We start from the raw sequence: 22,976 nt of genomic DNA, 5'->3' as shown, positions 1-22,976 counted from the left end.
TTATAATCAGGAATTTACTATTCCCAATGAATTTGTTATTAAAATGCCAGTATAATAATGATGTTTAACTTTCAGAAGAATTTATTCTATCAAGCTGTATTCTGCTAGGTTTCCATTTTGTCTTTAGTCTTCTCAAAGGGTACAGGAAATATTCCTTGACAGGTATACAGTGCCATTATTACTTTCAGAGCCAAAGGAAAGGCCCTATAATATAGCTGGGAGAAAATACATAAATAAATGTGTATGTGTATGTCTTTACATATTCAAATCATTTAATGCTTTTATTTTGCTTTTATCAAAGAGAAAAGGTCAAGTGAGAATAAGCAATTTTGTTTAGAAACAGCTGCCTGATTTCTCTTTACCTAAATACTAAGTAATTCATTGAATTTTCTGTTGGCTATCCTTTATTGCTCAATTAAAAGCTGACACAGGCTCCCAGTGAAGTACAGAAGCAAGCGTCCAACAAGTCCACAGGTTTTTGCTGGTTAACAGGAAGCAGGCATCAACCTACCTACCTTATTATTGCTGGTGATGTGGCCACCTTTCTTTAATCTCCTCAGGATATCTTTTCACCTGTAGTATGCTTTTAAATGTGGATCATGCAGGCTTTTATAGCCAGGTTCCAGGAGTCGACAATAAGGATAAGTCAGGTTAAAATCTTAAGAACGTTGATAAAGCTGCAAACATAAAGATTCAAAAGTATTACATATGTAAAAGGAATGCAGTCACACTTTAAACCTCAGTTTGTTGAAACAATAAGGCTGTTCATTGGAAATAAAACATGCAAGCAGAATCTGAGGTGAGGAAATAAAGACAATGGGCTGATTTGGGTAAATCTAACAGACCTGCCTTTAGGTTGGAAGTGGCAGCCGCACCCTCAGTCCCATTCCTGGACACTGACTGTGGCCCTAAGAGTTCTTGCAAGGATATTAAACATGAGCAAAGGGGCCTGATGTGTTCTAGCTTTGTTTTTCCATTTAAAAGTTTCTTTTGTAAGTTTCTGACTGCTTGATTGATGCCAGCCTCTTGTGTCTCTTAAGAGACCTATATCAGGAAGCTGGACTCCCTGACTACCAATGCTTCCTTAAAATGGCAAAGAAAGACATCCTTCTGGGCCATGTTTTAATTTACAGTGAAACTAGACAGAAAGCCCATATCTTTCCTAGAAGGGAAACAATTAACAATGATGGCAATTGAAACAACGCTGCAATTAGCAGGTTGATTATTGCTTCTTCTTTTAGATGTTGACTTTTGTTGGTGATGGCATGTGTTAAGCAAACCTTGGCTACCGACCTATCAAGAAAGAACAAATCCATTCGTTAAGGCCTGGGTAAGCTTTCTATTGTCAGTCAAAATATTGGTTTCCCTAAACTGAAGAATCTGTCTATTATATCATCACTACCTGCCAAAGGGAGATCATAGGGGAGACTTTTAAAAGTATGTAAATTGTTCTTTTCACTTCACATGGTATCTTTTCTTGAAAGCAAAATGTCTAGGTTAATTGGCAAGATATTTACTATTAACTTTACAATAAAACCAATTTAAGGAGTTTGTGAACAGGTGCTACCCAAGTATAGTATACTAATAGGGAAGTCAATTTATATATAAATTATTTGAGAATAAGTTTATTATCAAAATGTTGAAGTACAGGATCAGTTGTCAGGTTTTGATTAATGCATAACTAGACAGATACAGTACATTGTTATATTTTAATCTTATTGAAAACAAGACTGTAGAATACTATAATTTCCCTCCCACTTGCATTCAAAACAATATGAAAGAACTTTAAATTCCCTGTTTCTGTAGTGCTCTGCTAAAATGGTCTGCAGTTAAGGAAGCAGCAAGGTCAGGTGAAGTAGTGTGGCCCATGAATCAGGGAACAATGGTTCTGGTCTGAATTCTGCTACTATCTACCTGTGACCTTGGAGCAATCATAGCATTACCTTACAAGGTAGTCATGAGGGTAAAGTCAGTTAAAGAAAAAAAACTAAGTGTGTAAATATAAAGTCTTACTTCCTCGAGGAGACCTTGCTAAAAGACAAAGAGGGATTCCACTAAGTTAGTCTTCAGGGGAGTTGAATGTAGTACCTGACCATGATTAAATGCATTTGGGGGGAATCAATACAATATAGAGAAAATCAGTATAATTAAGTATGAAAAAAACTGGAAATAAGTTGCTAACAATGAGTGTGTATATGTCCAAGTATGACTGAAAAATTGTGCTGAACACTGGAATTTGACACAACATTGTAAAATGACTATAAATCAATAAAAAATGTTAAAAAATATTAAAAAAAGAAGAAGTAGCTAACAAGTGAATAACAGAGGAACAGAATTGAAATATGGCAAACAGGAGATATCTGAGGAAGAAACCAACAGAGAGAGCTACAGTTACAAACTAAAAAGGAGTGTTATTACTAGTAGTGAAATAAGTTTTGAGTATGTTTTAGGAAAGCTAATTTGTGGAAGTGTAACTCAGTCAATTTCTGTGAAGTTGGCATATATTTAGTAGAACATTGGTTTTGAAAATAGAAATCATATTGTTTTTCAGCAATAAAACTTTAAAAATCATATATATTAGACAAGTATCAAAAATACCAAGGAGCCCCTAGTCATCCCTGATGACACCAGAGAGTGGAAGGGTAAGGATGTCATAATTATTCCTGTAGAACCTTTTGCTATTGTGATCAAAGCACACACTCAACCAGAAAGTTCTGAACCTCCTTCAGGCTTGACCGAAAGCTAAGGACACGGTGGGGAGTGTTAGGCAGAGGACTTAAAATGTCTAAGAATGTGAGTGCAGCACCCTTAACCACTAACAGTACTTCCAGTGCTGAGAGAAATTGCTTATAGTGCAGACCAAGGGCATTGTAAGAGGAAAGATGAGACAACTGGAAGTTGGGACACTTGGGAAAGATTTCATACAATAGCTCTTGAAAGATGGCTCAACTTGAAGGTTGAGAAGGAGAGGAGAGTGCATGACACTTTTCAGAAGCCAGATGGACAAAGGGACAGAAGTAGGAATTAGCATGGTATGTGTGGATAGGCAGAAAAGATCCCAACCTTTAGAAGCTGAGTCTCGGCTGAAGATAAGGATGAACTGGGTGGCTGAAGCCTATCATGGGGTTTTCTATCATTAAAGTGAGGGTCAGACACTGAACACCAACTCATTTAACTTCACTTGGTGCATGAAACTGAAGTTGACTCAGAGCAAAATCATAACAGTGTTTCAAGTTTAATAGCAAGCTTAAAATGGTCAAGAAAATCACTTACGCACTATTACAACAGTTTACCTTTTCTCTTAAATTTGTAGTATAAAATACATTATTACTTCCTGGGATAACAGGCACCTTGGCCCCAAGAGGAAGATCCAATAGATGAGAGGCTCCGACCTCTGGAATGGATTTTTTTGTTTGTTTTGCGAGCTCTATCAGATACAATTAGAAAGTCTGTCTTTTTTCCTAGAACTACTTTTAGTTTAGACCAATCAACGTAAACTTCAATGGGCTAATACCCCCCAATAAACCAAAGAATCCTACACTCAGGCTTGAAAGAACCCGCCCTGCCGACAACCCAGAAGGCCTCCCAGTTCCCCCGGGGTCACCAACCCTATCTCTGAGTCCTGTTCAAAGCTAGTCCCGGCCAGAGGCGGCTCTAGTTACTAACTGCCAGGTGCGGGAGCCGGAAGCTGAGTGTCAAGGACCCGCCGGGTCCTCTGCTGAAACCTCCTCCTCTTCCGTCTGCCCGCCTTCCTTCCCCTCCGAGACGCAGCCCGGGAGCCCGGAGGGAGAGGACAGTGGGCTGGCCGCTACTCACGGAGTCGCACTGCTTCCTGTCGGCAGTTACGCTGCAGGCGGCCGCCTTAGCGGCGGAGGCTTCGGCAGTCTTACAGAAGTTCCTGAGGTACCGACCCAAGGCCACCCATCAGCCCCCAGGGGGCCGGGGAATGGGGTCCGGCAAGCCGTCTTCGCTTCCGCTGTTCACACACGCCTTTCCGGCTCTACGCCCACATCAAGTCTGGGCAGCCCAGCCGGTGGTCGCCCGGGTAACGCGTCCCCAGGCCACGCCCCTCACAATGCTGCGTTTCTGGACGCAGCCCTGACGTCCTTAAAGGGCGCCTCCCCAACGGGCGTCGCCTTCAGGGGAAGGGAGGGGGCGCTGTGACCACGTAGGCAGCCGCCTGACTTTCTGGCGCAGGCGCAGGGGCAGGACTGAAGCCTCGCAGTTTTAGCGCCTTAGACCCGGGAAAGTGATCAAAAGCCCTGGTGTAACAGGCCCATAGTAGAGATTACCAATCTCTGAATTCAGCACCCCATCATTTAAATTAAACCAGAATGGGGATGGGGAGGAATAAATTGGGAGTTCGAGATTAGCAAATACAAACTACTATATATAAAATAAACAAGGTCCTACTGTATAGCACAGGAAACTCTATTCAATACCTTATAATAGCCTATAATGGAAAAGAATATGAAAAGGGATATATACATATGTTAACTGAAATAAATATACAGCCTAAAAATTGAGTTATGTTTTATTTGGCGGACATTTCTGAGGGCTCAAGCCCCTTTGAGCCCAGGATGACAGCCTCTCTGATCGCTCTTAGGGACTGCTCTGAAGAGGTAGGGGGAGAAGCTACGCTATATAGGAGTTTTACAACAAAGACTAGGTAGTTGGAACATCAAAAGATTACTCGTTAACTTAAAAAACCCCCAGATATCTCAAGTTAAAGAATTTAGCGCTTTTCTGTGTATGGGAGGAAGCAAACATTTGGACTCCTTGAATTCATTCCTTTGACAAGCACCTAGCTACCTAGGGCCAGTATCCTGTCCTTTCTTATTCTGAGTCCCCTCAGGGTGCACCATTGTGAGTGGCTGCAGAGGCTGGGCTGCAGGCTTGTCTTCACTGGGGGGTGGCAGCAGCCATTGATGACTTGATGGCGTCAGCATTCTTTGTTTACTGATGTGGTTTGCAGTATTTTTGTTCACACATATGTAACCGAATCACTATGCTGTACACCAGCAATTAACATGACATTGTGAATCAACTATACCTCAAAAAAAGAGAAAAAAAAAACGTAAATTAAACCAGAATGTATCAAGCTTGGTCAGTGGGTAGCTGCCTGTAATTCTTCTAATTCTTCCTGACACCCAAGAAGCTATGATCCTGTTCAACACATGCCTACAAGTAATTGTGTAGCTTGCACTAGGGCCAGAGGCCAGGCTTTACACATCTGCCCCCTTTATAGTCACTGTGACCCCCACCTCCAGGTCCCATTTAGGACACACTGGTTTTTCCAGGATTCAGTGCTGTTTTCCTCTGTCTTTCTTTTTCCTATTTTATTCTCTTCATATCTCTGGCCTCCTCGTTCTCCCTTTCTCTTTCTTCTATTTATTTATTTCTACCATCTCATTAGATTAGCCAACATGTATCTGCTCTGTGCCAGACACTGTGCTGCATGCTGAGGATATAATAGTGAATAAAACATAGTCCCTGCTGCCTGGGAGCTCACTAGATAGTAAATACATTAAGAGCTGAGACTGCACTGGAATTCTCAGGAGCTTGTACTTTGTCTCCATGTTCTTTTATGCATCTTTTTATTGTGCTAAAAATGCAGAACATAAAATTTACCATCATAACCACTTTTATGTGTACAGTACAGTACAGTAGTGTTAAGTATATTCACATTGTTATGCAACAGATCTCCAGAACTTTTCATCTTGCAAAACTGAAACTCTGTACCCATTAAACAAGTCTCCTTTCCTCCCTTCCACCCAGCCCCTGGTAACCACCATTCTGTTTTCTGTTTCTGTGAATTGTACTACTTCAGATACCTTATATAAATGATATAAGTGGAATCAAGGAGTATTTGTCTTTCTGTGATTGGCTTATTTCACTTAGTGTAATGTCTTCAAGATTCATACATATTGTAGCATGTGGTATGATGTCTTCCCTTTTTAAAGCTGAATAATATTTTATATGCATATATCACATTTTCTTTATCCATTCAACTATTAATGGACATTTAGGTTGCTTCCACCTCTTGGCTATTATGAATAGTGCTACTATGAACATGGGTGTGCAAATGACTCTTTGAGACCCTACTTCAAAAATTTTTGGATATATACCTAGAAGTGGGATTGCTAGATAATATGGTAATTCTATTTTTAATTTTTGGAAGAATCTACTGTTTTCCATAGTGGCCACATCATTTTACAATCCCACCAACAGCACACAAGGTTTCAATTTCTTCACATCCTTGCCAACACTTGTTATAATCTTTCTTTCTTTTCTTTTTTTTTTTTTTTTTTTTGGATAGGAGCTCTCCTAATTGGTATGAAGTGATATCTTGTAGTTTTGATTTGCATTTCTCTGATGGTTAGTGATGCTGAGCATCTTTTCATATGCTTATTGGCCATTTGTTGTCTCCATGTTTTGGTCTACTTCTTTGTTATCTCTTGGTCATTTAGTAACAATACCTACCACCTATTGAGAACGTAATTTCAGGTGTTATGCTAAACCTTACCTCATTTAATCTTCACGACAACTCCATCTATATTTACTCCATCTCTATAGATGAAGACTTCATTCACAATGGCAGTGGCTAATATGTGATGGAGCTGAGATTTGAATCCAAGTTAGCAGACTCCAAAAGACGTATTCTTAATCAATACACTGTACTCTTTCACATGTTCTTGTTTTAATTCCATGTATATGATTACAACTCCTGCATTTAAAACTGTAGCCTGGTTGTAGACACTACTGCGAGCCAAACATCTCTACATGGATATCTGACAAGCATTTGAAATGGCCATACTCAAAACTCAACTCAACCTCCCCTCACTGAAACAGAGTAAAACAAAGGCCTCATTATTCTTCCTATATTTCCTCTCTCTGTGACTGGAACCAGTTCTACCCAAGCCAGAAACCAGAGAATGCTCCTAGATGCCTCTCTTTCCCTACAACCTTGACATTCAATCCATATCTAAGTCCTACTGTTTTTACCTCCTAAATATTTCCTGTATTTCTCCCCCCTTGCCACTTTTCCTACCACTGCTCCATTTAAGCCACTCATCACTTCTTGTCCACACCATTATCACAGCCTCCTAATATCTCCCACCTTTCACCTCTCTAATTTATCTTTCATTCTGCCACAAAGTGATCTTTCTTAATTGCCAACTGATCATGTTTCTCCCCTGCTTAAAACCCCTAATGACCCTAAGGAAGAACGAAAACAAAAGTCTTTGTGACTTGGTCCCTGTCTACATCTCCAAGACACTATTGGACTCAAGTTTAATTAGGTCCCATTTATTTTTGTTTTTGTTTCCTTTGCCTTAGGAGTCAGATCCCCCCCCAAATATTGCTATGATTTATGCCAAAGGGTGTTCTACCTATGTACAATGCCTTTTTTCTATCCGAAAGGGTCTATTAGGCACCACTTGACATCTTTCTAGGGTCTTCACAAATAATCTTACAGTTACACTTAATCTTTGCTTGCTTGGAGAGTTAGAAATGTGGAACAGTTTTATTTTTTGACCCAGAAAATCCTGGCTCTTCTATATTTCATCTAAAATTCTGTTTGCAAATTCTGCTAAGCTTGCCCTCTCTTTCTGTACATTATGACGTGCAGCTAAATGTCAAATGACACTATCAACATTCTGCATGATTAGACATTCTCTTTAGCAAGATACACAAGTTCGTTAGGTACATTTTTTCCATCTCCCAAGTTACTGCAAGTGACACTTTTGCCAATTGTTTTGCTACTACATGACATGGGATGTCATTTTCCAACCTCCTACTGCAGTTTCCTCACCACTTTTAGAGCTTCTACATTGTTCACCAATTTCCCAGCCTTTACTAACATTTTCCTTGCTGCTTTTCTAGTCTCCAGCCACCACTCAGTCCCAAAGTTAATGCACCCATTTTAGTTTTTTTTTTTCCTTACAATAGCACGTTACTTCTGAGTACCAATTTCAGTGGTCTAATATGGCATTACTCAGGTATGTGTGGCCTTGGTTATGGAGGTTGTAATAGCTGGAATGTCTGGGACCCTCTCTCCACATGTCCTCTTATCCTCCTTCAGGGTTCAGCCAGAGAAGCGGCAGAGCCAGTCTATGTTTTATGAAATAAAGACCTTTAAAAGTAGGCATTGGACCTTATGCAACTTTGGAAGATTTGGAGAGTCAGAAGATCTGAGAAACTGTCACTAAGCAACCATGCAGAAGTGCTGGCATGGGTAGAGAAATAGGAGTTTTCAGGGACATCTGAGAAGTTAAACATGTTTAGTCAGTGAATTGCAACAGTGAAGGGGCCATTGGTGGGGAGGTTGAAGGAAAGCTGGAGCTTCTGGGCCACTTTCTATGGGTGCGCAGCTAAGAATATGTTGGTGGTCCTGGTGGATCCTTTTAGAATTCCATCTTGATTTATTTATAGGCTAAAAACATATTCAAGAATTTTTCTTTAGGGTGAGGGAGAGGCCATAGCTGGGACTCCATTGAATCCCCAGGCTCTTAGACTAAAATCATGCTCAAGTTCAAGCAATGAAGAAGAAAGCTAAAAGCCAAAACAAAAAGATTATTAAAAAAAAAGAGAAGCCTCTCTTAGTCTAAGCTAATTATACCTCCCCCCCCGTCATACACACACACACACACATACACACACACACACACACACAAAGCCCAACTGTGTCCAAGTAACCCACAGACAGGGAAAAAAAAAACGAGAAACAAAGTAACAAGAAACAGAAACAGAGCTTCAAAATACATGAAGTAAAACTGATAGACATGAGAAACGCAATAGATAGACCCACAATTATATGTAGGGAATTCGACACTCCTTTCTCAGTAATTGATAAAACAAGTAGACAGAAAATCAGTAAAGGACATAGGAGACTTGAACTAAACTGTCAACTAGCATAACTCAAGTGACATTTATACAGCACTTCATCCAACAGCCCCCAAACACACATTCTTTACAAGTTCCCATGGAATATAGGTCAAGACAGACCATGTTCTGGGCCATAAAACACGTCTTAAGTTCAAAAGCATTTAAATGATAAAAGTATGGTTTTGGATAACTTTATTGGTTGAGTTGTGTTCTACCAGAATATATGATGAAGGCATAGCTTAGAATGTGACTGAATTTGAAAATAGGACGACTGCAGATGTAATTAGCTAAGATGAGGTCATACTGGAGTAGGGTACCCTTAATCAAACATGGTTGATGTCCTTCTAAGGAGATACAGAGACACGTGAAGGGAGAATACCATGTGACAACAGAGGCAGAGATTGAAGTGCTGCAGCTGCAAGCCAAGGAATATCAAGGATTGTGAGCAAACACCAGGAGCTAGGAAAAGACAAGGAAGGATTTTCCCTTATAGGTTTTAGAGGGAGAATGGCCCTGTAGACACCTTGATTTCAGGCTTCTAGCCTCCAGAACTGTGATACAATAAATTTCTGTTGTCTTAAACCACCCAGTTTTTGGTACATTGTTACGGCTGCCCTGGGAACCAAATACAAACCATAACAGAGATACCCTAGAAATCAATAACAGAGATGAAGATTTCCACTACTGGAGGAGTAGAACAGGTATACTTTCCCCTATTCTTTCCACTAAGTATAGCTAAAAACCTTGTACATTGTATGTAAACAAACACAAGAAGACTCTAAATGATCTCTGAAAGAGAAGAAGGAAGACCTGCTAGAGACTTTGAAACCCAGGGTGAGTTCCTTTTTGCTTCATATGCCCCAGAGTGAATAATGGAGGAACTGTCAACCCAGAAACGCCAACAGGTGCAAACAAAAAGAGTCTCAAGAAAATCCTGGTCTCTTCAGCCAAAGGACCAGGAAAGGGACAGCCTAGCAAGATAGACAACATATAGATAATAACTGTGTAACACCCAAACAGTGCAGACAAAACTGCGGTTCCATCCCTACCCATAGCAGCTAAGGCTGAGTGGAGCACCTAGCATTTTGCCCTTGACAGATTGTAATAAGTTGTCCCAACCCTCACTGCTGGGGTAATGTCAGAGAAGCTGACTGAGGAGCTGGAACTTCTATCCTCACTGGGCAGTAACAATCTTCTCTCCCTCCTCCCCTTTACCCCCTCTTCCTCCACCTTAGTGGCAGTGGAGACCACATAGGAAGCCTGGACTTCCACCACCACTTGGCAGTAACAAGGTGCCTTTCCTTTTCTCCACTAGAACGGTGGTATAGAAGGCCTAGTGGACATTCAGGACACCACCCCCAACCCTGACATTAATGAGACAGTACCCCCTCCCCCATTCCCTTGCTAAAGTAGTGTCAGAGGAGGCCTGCTAAAAGAAAAAATTTGAATAGGTCCAGATATTATAATACCTAAAATGTCCAGGTTTAAATAGAAAAATTCTTATTATATCAAGAACTAGGAAAATCACAACTTGAAAAAGCATTCATCAAAAAATCCTTCAACAAGCAATTACATATTTTCTTGAAACAAAAAATAAAAAAACTCAACAAAGAAATAGAAGCTAAAAAAGGACTGAATGGAAATTATAGGACTGACTGAAAAATATGATAACAGAAGTTTAAAAAAACCCACTTGTTGGATAAGCTTAATAGCAGGATGGAGATGACAAAGGATAAATTCAGTGAGTTTGAAGACAGCTTGATAGAATTCACACAATCTGAACGATTGAGATAAAATAGAATTTAAAAAAATGAGCAAATCTCAAAGAGCTTGTGGTCCTATAACAAAAGATTTAAGATTTGTGTCATCAGAGTCCTGGAAGGAGACTAAGAAGACAGTGTTGCTGATAGAATATTTAAAGAAATATTGGCTGGAGACATATCAAATTTGGTGAAAGACATAACCTTTCTAGTTCAAGAAGCTGAGCAACACCCCCTTCCAAAAAAGATTAACCCAAGACACATCATAATTAAACTTTGACAAGACTAATGACAAGGAAATTCTTGAAAGCAGCCAGAGATAAATGACACATTACTTAACAAGGAACACCAATGTGAATGACAGAGTATTTATCATCTGAAATCACAGAGACCAGAAGGAAGTGGCACAACATTTTTAAAGTGCTGAAAAGAAATGAATTGTCAACTATGAATTCTATGCCTAATGAAGATATCCTTCAGGAATGAAGAAGAAATATAGACATTTTTAAACGAATTAAAACTAAGAATTTGTTGTTAGCAAACATATCTTTAAAGAATGGCTAAAGGGGTTCTCTAATCAGAGAGGAAATTATAACAGAAGAGGGCTTAGAACTTCAGAAAGGAAGGACGAACATCAGAATGGGTAAAAATAGGGGTAAATATAATAGACTATCTTATTTTTTGTGAGTTTCTTAAATCATATTTGATGATTGAAGCAAAAGGTATAACACCATCTGATGTGGTGGTTATGTATGTAAAGGAAATATTTAAGCCAATTTTTTAAAAAAATTGAAGTACAGTCAGTTACAATGTGTCAATTTCTGGTGCACAGCACAATGTCCCCATCATGCATATACATACATATATTCGTTTTCATATTTTCATTAAATGTTATTATAAGATATTGAATATAGTTCCCTGTGCTATACAGAAGAAATTTTTTAAAATCTATTTTTATTTAGAGTGGCTAACATTTGCAAATCTCAAACTCCCAAATATATTCCTTCCCACCCCCTTTCCCCGGTAATCATAAGATTGTTTACTATATCTGTGAGTCTGTTTCTGTTTTGTAGATAATTTCATTAGTGTTCGCTTTTTTCTTTTTTTTTTAGATTCAACATATGAGTGATATATCATATGGTATTTTTCTTTCTCTTTCTGGCTTACTTCACTTAGAATGGCAATCTCCAGGTCCATCCATCCATGTTGCTGCAAATGGTATTATGTTATTATTTTTTATGGCCGAGTAGTATTCCATTGTATAAATATACCACCACTTCTTTATCCAGTCATCTGCTGATGGACATTTAGGTTGTTTCCATGTCTTGGCTATTGTATACAGTTCTGCTATGAACATTGGGGTGCATGTATCTTTTTGAATTAGAGTTCTCTGCTGATATATGCCCAGGAGGGGGATTACTGGATCATATGGTAAGTTTATTTTTAGTTTTCTGAGGAATCTCCATACTGTTTTCCATAATGGCTGCACCAAATTACATTCCCACCAACAGTGTAGGAGGGTTCCCTTTTCTTCACACTCTCTCCAGCATTTATTGTTTGTCGACTTTTTAATGACGGCCATTCTGACTGGTGTGGTGATACCTCATTGTAGTTTTGATTTGCATTTGTGTGGTAATTAGCAATATCGAGCATTTTTTCATGTGCCTATTGGTCATTTGTATGTCTTCATTGGAGAATTTAAACCAATTATTTTTAAAAAGTGGAGAGTGTAAAGGAACATAAATGGAAGTAAAGTTCCTATGCTTCACTCAAAGTAGACTTTGGTAAGTTACCTATGTATATTGTAGTTCCTAGAGCAACCATTAAGAAAAGTATACAAAGTGACATATTAAAAACATTATAAATAAATCAAAACGCACTCCTAAAAATGTTCAAGTAATCCATAAGAAAACCATATAAGAGAAAGAGTAATGAGAAACAGAGGAAACAAACATAAGACAAATAATAAAATAGCAGACTTAAAACCTAACATATCAATGATTACCTTAAATGTAAATGGTTTAAATACAGAAATTAGGGATAAAACAGTCTCTTCAATAGATGGTGTTGGGAAAACTGGAAAGCTACATGCAAAACAATGAAATTGGACCACTTTCTTACATCGTATACAAAAATAAACTCAAAATGGTTAAAAAACTTAAATGTAAGACCTGAAATCATAAAAATTCCTAGAAGAAAACATAGGCAATGTGGTCTTTGACATTGGTATTAGCAATATTTTTTTTGTATATGTCTCCTTAAGTAAGGGAAACAAAAGCAAACATAAACAAATGGGACTGCTTAATAAAACTTTTGCCCAGTGAAGGAAACCATCAACAAGGTGAAAAGGCAACCTACTGAATGGGAAAAGATATTTGCAAATGATGTATCTGATAAGGGGTTAATATTCAAAATATGTAAATAATTCACACAACTCAATATTTTAAAAACCCAACAATCAAATTAAAAAATGAGTAAAGGACCTAAATAGACATTTTTCCAAGGAAGATATACAGATGGCCAACAAACACATGAAAAGATGCTCAACATCACTAAGCATCAGGGAAATGAAAATCAAAACCACAATGAGATATCACCTCACACCTGTCAGAATGGCAATCACCCAAAAGACAACAAAATCAAGTGTTGTCAAGGATGTGGAGAAAAGGAAACCTTCATGCCCTGTTGGAGAGAATGTAAATTGGTGCAGCCACTATGGAAAAGGCGTGGAGGTGCCTCAAAAAATTAAAAATAGAACTACCATACCAGCCAGCAATTCCAATTCTGGGTATTTATACAAAGAAAATGAAAACAACTAGTTCAGAAAGATATATGCTCTCTTATGTTCACTGCAGCTCTATTTATAATAACCAAGATATGGAGGAAACCCAAGTACCCATCAACAGAAGAATAAATAAAGAAGATGTGGTATGTGTGTGGGGTGTGTGTGTGTGTGTATATAAATATATATATATATAAAATATATATGGAATATTACTCAACCATAAAAATAATAAAATCTTGCCATTTGTGACAACATGGATGGACTTAGAGGGTGTTATGCTAAGTGAAGTAAGTTAGAGAAAGATAAATAGTGTATGATTTTACTTATTTGTGGAATCTATAAAACAAAACAAGTGAACAGACAAAACAAAACAGAAACATCAATTAATCTTCAACAAAGGAGGCAAGAATATGCGATAGAGAAAAGACAGTCTCTTTAGCAAGTGGTGTTGGGAAAGCTGGACAGCCGCATGTAAACAAATGAAGTTAGAACACTCCCTCACACTATACACAAAAGTTAACTCAAAATGGCTTAAAGACTTAAACATAAGACAGGACACCATAAATCTCCTAGAAGAGAACATAGGCAAAACATTCTCCGACAACCATGTGAGACCGCTCATATGGGGAATTTAAAAAGAGTAAAGGGGAGCATAGGTGCAAAGCAGAAACAGACTCATAGACATAGAGTACGGACTTGTGGTTGCCAGGGGGCGGGGCGTGGGAGGAGACAGACTGGGATTTCAAATTTTGTAGATACTGACAGGCATATATAGAATGGATGGGTAAGATTATACTGTATAGCACAGGGAAATACGTGCAGGATCTTGTGGTGGCTCACAGCGAATGAAAGAATGTGACGATGAATATATGTACGTTCATGTATGGCTGAGGGATTGTGCTCTGCACTGGAGTTTGACACAACATTGTAAAATGACTATAACTCAATAAATAATTAAAAAAAAATTCTCCGACATAAATCATAGGAGTGTTTTCCTAAGGCAGTCTCCCAAGGCAATAGATATAAAAGCAAAAATAAACACATGGGATTTAAATAAACTTAAAAGCTTTTGCACAGCAAAGGAAACCATAAACAAAATGGAAAGACACCCTTTGGAATGGGAGAAAATGTTTACAAATGACGTGACTGACAAGGAACTAATTTCTAAAATGAACAAACAGCTCATACAGCTTAATATCCAAAAAACAAATAACCCAATCAAAAAATGGGCAAAAGACCTAAATAGATATTTCTCCATCCCATGCCAGGCTGTCTACAGAAATAGTCATCTTCCTCACCTTGCTTGGATTCCAGCACTCCAAATTAGTTCATCCCTCCTTAATAGAACTTAAACAAGTTCTGAAAATTTTCTTAATAGAACTTAAACAAGTTCTGAAAATGGTTGTATTGTGGTTATGTAGGAAAATGTCTTTGCGCCTATTAAATACTAAAGTATTTGGGGCATCAAATCATCAACTAAAAAAAGTCCTTTGAACTGTACTTGTAACTTTTCTATAAGTTTTAAAAATAGAAAATAATGAAAAACTCTGAAACAAATAAGGCAAAATATTATAATTCTAGAGATCTGGGTGGTATATTCAGAGGTACTTATTATGATATCTCTAGTTTTCTATCTGATTATAACACTTCAAAATAAAAATTTTTTAAAATTAAAGGTAATGCATGCTTACATGGAAAAGAAGAAAGTAAAACACTCATGAACTCATTGCCCAAAGACACTGTTAGCAAGGGATTTATTTCCTTTATGTTGAAAAAGGAGAATTATAAAAGTGAACTGAAGTTGATGTCATAAACTTTTAAAAAGAAGACAATCTTTTAAAGATTAAAATCAGATAGATCATTTTCCTTTTTTCACCTTTAGAGGAAAATTTGAAATTCCTCAAGTTCCTGTGTTAGACTTAAGGTGCCTGTTCACTTGCAAGTCATCGCTGGAGTCACTAGAGGGCGCACTCCTATCAAAGACCATACAAAGTTCTGAAAAGAAAATATCGTAGCATTTTTTGAAATCTTAAAAAAAATCGCATAAACCTCCATTCTTTTTCTGAACTCCAGCATGATATCTTGATATCCTTTTCATTTATCTTATGTCTGCTTACTTTACTTTTAGAATGAGAAGTTATGAAATCTACTGTTGTCTACATCATGTCTGTCAAAATATTAGATTTTCTATTTAAGATTAATTCTACCTCTTTGCCCTAAGTAGTAGCTGTTGAGGTTCTTCACAGTATGACCTCATCTTAACTTATTGAATTACATCTGCAATGACTCTATTTCCAAACTAAGGTCACATTCTGAGGTACTGAGTGTTGGGGTTTCAACACCTTTTGGGGGACACATTTAACCCATAACAGGAGGACACTGAGGTAATCCAAGCAAGAGATAAGGGGAGCTTGGGTCGGAGAGTGACAGCCATAGTGGTAGTGAGAAGTGATTTGGTTATGAATACGTGTTGAAGGTAGAGCCAAAAAGCTTTGCTGATGAATAGAGAGTGAGAGGCCCAGATAAAGAAATGAATCAAATCCAAGGTGTTTGGTTTGAGGAACTGCAAAGATGAAGTTAGCAACAGCTGAGCTGGTGAGTGTAAAAGAGTTAATATAGGGGAAAATCATGGTCTGAGTTTGGACAAATTAAATTTGAGATGCCTATTAGACATTCAAGTGAAGATGTCCAGTACAGTAGGCAGTTAGCTATATGAGCCTGGAATTCAGGAAAGAGTTCAAAGTTAGAGACAAAAATTTGGGAATAACTTCTAGGGAGAATGAGAGCCTACTTATGATTTGAGGTCATAAAGTCTAAATTGAAACTTGCTCCATCTAGAATCAGTTGCTGGGATGGAGATGTAGAGAAGATGGAGAGTTGAATTTAACCTTGACTCAGGTGTTTCCAGGTAAGTATGATGGTGGGAGAGGGAGTTGGAGAGTGGAGGATGGATGCCTAGGAGTGATTATAACAATGGACCATGGAATTTAAGCAGGATAAGCATGGAAACAAGGATATGAGGGGGTGACAGAGAGCAAAAAATGGCTGGTGGGGGAGGATTGTTGGAGTGGTGGTATTAGAGGGAATTAAAAAGAGAAGAGAGTGATGTGTTTAAAACTGAGATTTTTTTAAGGTGATGTGATAATTTGTAATGACAAAGGTTAGGAAATGAGTGCAGGCATGGATGGCTGGGGTTGGTAAGAGAACGAGATCTTTGAGTAGAAGCAAGCAACTGAGAGACCAGAGTATTACATGGATTGCTTAAAGTGTGGACAATGTATGTAGGTAGACTGCACATAGATATTGAAATCTCTAAGAATGATGACATGAGCAGTTGTGAGAAAGACAATGAACCATGAGCTAAAATCATCAATGAATAATGAAGCTTGAACAGGAGGAGGGTAGATAGATAACTGCAATAAGGAGGTGTAGTAGATGATGTAGTCTGACAGCAAACTGATTGAAAGGAGCTAGGCCAGGGGGTTTAGGGAGGACCCACGGATAGAAAGGGCCAAGGACGAGCTAGGACACATACCCAACTTCTGTGTTCAGTGGGACATCGGGTGTGAGGGAAAATGTCCACCACTTGAGAAGGCAGTACAGGAAGCAGGATCCTCTGAGGGGATCCAGGTTTTTGAGAAAGTAAGAAGTTCAGGGGAAGTTTTGGGGAAGTTGAGGATGTTGGGGATTTTGCAGAGAGCAGGAGAGAAGGGTTTGGAAGGGTTGGGGAGGGGTGATAGAGTGAGCCAGATTAGGGGATATGGGAATTCATTTCCATGTGGAAAAGAATGTGAGTGATAATGGGTGATCTAAGTAGTTTGACAAAAACTGACAAAAAAATTTTGGGGAGGGGGGAGGGAATTAGGTTTATTTAATTAATTTATTTGTTTTATATTAACGGAGGTACTGGGGATTGAATCCAGGACATTGTGCATGCTAAGCATGTTTTCTACCTCTGAGATACACCCTCCCCCTAGGTGGTTTGAACTTTTTCTGATGATTAAGGTGAATATGCATTTAGAGAATCATGAGTCCTGTGATCTCTTGGCTGGAGGCAGATGGTCAGTTTTAAACGTAGCCTCTTCTTGAGAATGATGTCTTAGGTAGTACGTAATGGCTGATAATGGAGATTATAAGGGAAGGTGGAGTGGTGGTCTCACCAGGAGCATACAGAATATTGGGCCCCCGTTTGATATTTTCCAGAGAGGTATCAAGTCTGAAGGAGGCTTGATCTTACCAGGAGGGATTTTAACCCTCAGGGCCTCCCTTTTAATCCTGTTGGGTAATTGCAATACTTCTTTTATTTCTTTTATTTTCATAGGCTGCTCATCACTTTAAATAGCACAGTGGCACAGTGATGTTTAGTTTTGTAAAAATGATACATGATCATTATAAAATATTCAAGTAATTGAGAAAAATGAAGTAAAAAAAAACCCTCCGTAAATAACCATCATTAACACTAGGTGAATATCATCTCAGACAATTGTATGAATTTTTACATTTGTAACCATTTTACATGTTTTTGCGTTTCTTTTAAATAATATGGGCCCATTGTTACAAACAGTTTGAATATGATAGATTTACTCTAATCCTCTTACTTTTATAAATGAGGACACTGAGTCCTAGAGACAAGAAAAGATCTGTCCAAGGTCAGCCATCCAGTCAGTTAGATCCAGATCTCTTGACTCCCCAGTACAGTGGGTTTCTTCCCCTATTAAATCATGCTCCTCTCTTCTTCTCTTACCATCTACATGGCAAACCCCCTTCTCTTTCACCATATAGATCTCTGAGTGGCTCACTTTGTCTTTTGATTTGAAGTTTCATTCACCTATTCATCCAACAAATATTTATTGAACATCTACTATAAGCCAGGCAAAAATGACAGCTGTTGGGAATGTGGTGGTGAACAAAGCAGACAAGATCTCTAATCTTGTGATGCTTACATTCTATGGAATGCACAGAAAGCTTATGCTCCACTCGCCAACTTTCTTCAATCAGGCCAAGACTCATATAACTATGATTTGTTTATAACCCCAAATCCTTCAGTGATGTTGGGGAAACAAAATGGAGGTTGTTAGACTTAAAATCATACCACTAGCACATGAGAGTACCACATGACTACCTGCAAGTAATAGACAGTAACAAAATTTATGAGGTAGAGAACACTTTTCTATAACTATGTTTCTTTTTAATGTAATTTAAAAGTTTGATTTTAAGATACGATAGTATTTTTTTGCTATTGAGTTGTGTGATTTCTTTATATAATTTGGATATTAACCTTTTATCAGATATGCCACTTGCAAATATTTTCTCCCATTCAATAAGTTGTCTTTTTAGTCACACAACTCAATATAACACCCCTCCCCCAATAACCTGACTGAAAAATGGGCAGAGACCTGAATGGACATTTCTCCAAAGAAGACATACAGATGGCCAACAGACACATGAAAAAAATGCTCAACATCACTAATTATCAGGGAAATGCAAATCAAAACCATAATGAGATATTACCTCACACCTGTCAGAATTGCAGTCACCAAAAAGAGAACAAAATCAAGTATTGATTAGGATGTAGAGAAAACAAAACCCTTGTGCACTCAATGTCTTCATTTGTAAAGTAAATAATGGGAACACTTGTGCACTGTTGGTGAGAGTGTAAATTGGTTTAGCCACTATGGAAAACAGTACGGAGGTTTCTCAAAAATTAAAAATTGAGCTACTATATGATTCAGCAATTCCACTTCTGGGTATTTGTCCAAAGAAAATAAAAATACTAATTTGAAAAGACATGAACCCGTATGTTCATTGCAGCATTATTTACAATACCCAAGATATGGAGGCAACCTAAGTGTCCACCAGCAGATGAATGGATAAAGAAGATGTGATACACACACACACACACACACACAATGGAATATAGCTCAGTCATAAAAAAGAATGAAATTTTGCCATTTGTGACAACATGGGTGGACCTAGAGGGAGTTATACTAAGTAAAATAAGTCACGGAGAAAGACATGTATCATATGATCTCACTTATACGTGGAATCTAAAAAGCAAAACAAATCAACAAACAAAACAAAGCAGAAACAGATTTATAGATACAGAGAGCAAACTGGTGATTTCCAGAGTGGAGAGGGGTGGGAGGTTGGGTAAAATAGGTGAAGGGGATTAAGAGGTACAAACTGCCAGTTATAAAATAAGTAAGTCATGAGGATTTAATATACAGCATAAAGAATATAGTTAATAACTGTAATAATTTTGTATGGTGATAGATGGTTGCTGGACTTGCCATGATGATCATTTTGTAATGTATTTGATTGTTGGATCACTATGTTGTGCACCTGGAACTGTTGTAAAATCGTTATGTCAATTATACTTAAATTAAAAAAACATAAAAAATAAAAATACCATAGTGTTACATATAAAAAAGAAAAAATATGCCCATAATCCAACCATTTAAAATTTTAAAACATACAGAATCTATAAAGAGGCAAAAGTCCTTCTTTCTAATGCTACCCTCCAGAAGTAACAACTCGGAATACTTTGATGTGAGCCCCTACCAACTTTTTTCTATGCTTGTATATATTTTAGTTTTTATTTTTAATAAGGGGATTGTGTAATTGTTATTAAAAATTCAAACAATACGGAAATGCCCATATAGTATAAAGAGTGAAATTTCCCTACATCCTCACACCTCATCCCAATCCTAGTGGGTAAACATTAACATACTAATGTGCATTTGATGTGAATAATTTCAGATCTTTTTCTATGCATTTAGAAACAAATGTGTGTATACACATATGCATGCACACACAAACATGCATGTGCAAAAAAAAGGTCTCTTGTAACTTTTCTGTTTTAAGTCAGCAATGGTTGGAAATTTAAAGTTAAGTAGTTGAGAGCACATTCTTGTGTTTTCATTTTCTACGAGCGAACAATGCAGCATATGCCAGTCCCTCTCTGGATTTAATACTTGATGCTTGGAATGTGAGCAGATGCTGAAAGCTATTAATGAAGCCCTTGAAGGGAGGCCCATTCGTGTATGTTGTAGATGCAAGGCCAGAGTTGAATGTAGTAGCCAACTGAGCAGCTGGCAAGGGGATAGAAAAATGAAGAACACGCAAACAAACATTGGTTGCAAGTTGATGGGCCATGGGAACCACATCGTCTGGATCAGTGTCCCACAATTCGTATAATTTTGGAAATGGAAGCAGTGCTTAAAGCCTCATAGTCTTTTAACCTCAATTGTTAAATTAGCGTATTGCAAAACAAACCAAAAAATACCCTGATGTGGTCTAAATAAGACTTATTTCTATCATGCCTAAAATTGGAAAACTCCAAGATTTTCATGTTTTAAATTCCTTAGATACAAGGAATAAGCTGCAGTAGTATATGTGTGATGAATGCCAACTCTCTAAACTCTTTACTGTCAACTCAGTACTCTTCATTGCCAAACACCGCATGTGCTCTGCTCTCAGTTTAGGCATACTGGCCCAGCTGCAGAAGACACAGTGGTGGTCTCTATCAAGCCAACAGTCAGATACTTGCCTTCTAATCAGATTTCACAAGAAACCTCAATGAAGTCGTTATAGCCAGACATGAAATAATTAACCTTTTCTAATTTAGAAGGCCTAACAGGCAATGGTCTCTGTGACAGGTGTAAAATTCCATTCCTTCCAGAAAATTACTTGCCCAACAGGTGTTCCTTCTGACTGAAAGAGAAATTTCATTTTAAGAAAATGTTCACCTTTTGTCATGAATATTGCACAGGCACAAGGTGTGAAGGCAAGAGTTTTCCATGTAGCAGCTCATGACTGTGATCTTCTGATGACTAATATTCATTGTTCACACACAGATTATAAATATCTACTTCTTTTTATTCTCCATCAGTGCACTTGAATTCTAGTACTTAGAGTCTCTGGAAGTCTTATAAAGCATCATAGTATTAGGCTTTCTCAGAGAGAAGTTAAAGTAGGTTGGTGTGCCAAAGACTTGAATAGAAAATAGAGATTGGGAAAAATAATTCTATTTCCATTGTCTTAGAGAAGAGTCAAGGGCAAGGAGAAACTATTTTTTTTCCATTGTGCAAAGATAAGAAAGCTTTGACCTATCATTTGCGTGTGACTCTGGGTTTAATTTAGTACAACTTGAAGCAATTTTCTGAGTTCTTACCCTTCCCCTCCTACCCTGATCCATACACATTTACAATGTCTTCAAGTTGAGTTCAACGTAAATTTGCATGAGTTCAAAAGAGACCTCTGAGTGTTAAAAGGCTGGCCCCAAGGCCCTGATGTGGCCTTTGAGAGGGAGAGATGCTTTGCACAAAGAGCTAGTTTTCAGGGAAAGGGGTTGGGTGGATGGTGGCAATGGGAGACGTGATGGAGTCTGCACCACATCTGGGTTGAGTGAGATTGAGTTTGAGAGGAATTTAATGAAGGTGGCAGTTTTGCTGATTTTTGGTATGTCAAGCTGGCTGCATGTTAACTAGAGGTGACATTACGGTGGCAAAGCTGGAAGGGGTGTAGTGGCAAAGGCTTCCGAAAACAGTGGATGCTAAATGGTCAGGCAGAGCATGCTGGCTGTTCTTTTGATTTGTTTTTCTTCTCAGTTTCTCTCCTCTCTCTGGCTTGATTTTGTTCTCTCTCTCTTCTTCCTGGGCTTGAGAGAGGCTGTGAACTCCTTGAAATTTCACTAAATGAAAGGATCTGTAATGTGTGTAAGCTTCTCACAGTTGCCCAGATCCAGGACCCCCAAAAGACTGGGAGCCACTTCTCTTACCTGCTCCACCTCCCATCTAATCCAAGGTCTCTCCTTTAGAGCCCTCGTCTTTGAAAGTTCCCATTTCCTTGAGTCTTTTCTTTCCCTTAGTTCTTCTCTCATTTATTTAGACATAAAATGGAAACAAAGTTTTCTTCATTCACTTTAATTTATTGAACAGAGTTTTACCTTTTGTTGTAAAAGCAAGTGAGTGGGATTTCTTGTATTTCTTGCCCATTAAACCTCACCTAGTTAAATTTTTTCAAGTTTTTTTCACCCCTGTTGGGACGGTCACTCTTAATAGTAAAAAGATTGCCCATCCCTTCTGTGGGGGGCTTTGTATTCTGCAGACCCATTGAGAAATAATATTCATAATAAGACCTAGCAGTTATTGAGCTTAGTCTGTGCCAGGAACTTAACATACATTATCTTATTTAATAATAGTATTCACACCAGAGGGTTGTTGTGGAGATTAAACGAGCTTATACACATGAAGTGCTTAGTGCAATGCCTGGCATATAGCAAGCTATCAATAAAAGTGAGCTATTAGTATTGTTATTGTTACTACTACTACTGCTGATGCTGCTACTGCTACTACTAGTACTACTACGTTACTAGAATAAGACACAGCCAATGGCCTTGAAAAATCAAAGTTCAGGGTCTAATACCCAAAACGCTTACTAGATACAGCAAGGCAACTAGGAACAGGATAGTATTCCTGATGTAAACAATGGTCTGGAAACAACAGAAGGAGTGAAGACCAGGCAGACAACTTCCCCAGTGCTGG

The 22,976-nt window shown here is 38.2% G+C and overlaps 1 protein-coding gene across 3 annotated transcripts in view; it reads right to left on the bottom strand.

Moving 5' to 3' along the window:
• Positions 1-4,178, bottom strand: part of LOC105098809 (fibrous sheath-interacting protein 2-like) — a 32,027-nt gene extending 27,849 nt beyond the window's left edge. The window contains exons 1-2 of one of the 3 annotated variants that reach the window (XM_064482721.1): positions 3,817-4,178; positions 516-677 (exon numbers count right to left, since the gene is read on the bottom strand). The gene's annotated coding sequence lies outside the window, so the exon portion shown is untranslated. The remainder of the gene's footprint in view (positions 1-515; positions 678-3,816) is intronic. The other 2 variants (XM_064482722.1, XM_064482723.1) reach the window with 2 other exon arrangements.
• Between the last annotated feature and the right edge of the window lie 18,798 nt (positions 4,179-22,976).

Source organism: Camelus dromedarius, chromosome X (genome assembly GCF_036321535.1).
Source record: "Camelus dromedarius isolate mCamDro1 chromosome X, mCamDro1.pat, whole genome shotgun sequence".
Classification (NCBI taxonomy): domain Eukaryota; kingdom Metazoa; phylum Chordata; class Mammalia; order Artiodactyla; family Camelidae; genus Camelus; species Camelus dromedarius.
This window is presented reverse-complemented; position numbering and strand designations above follow the sequence as displayed.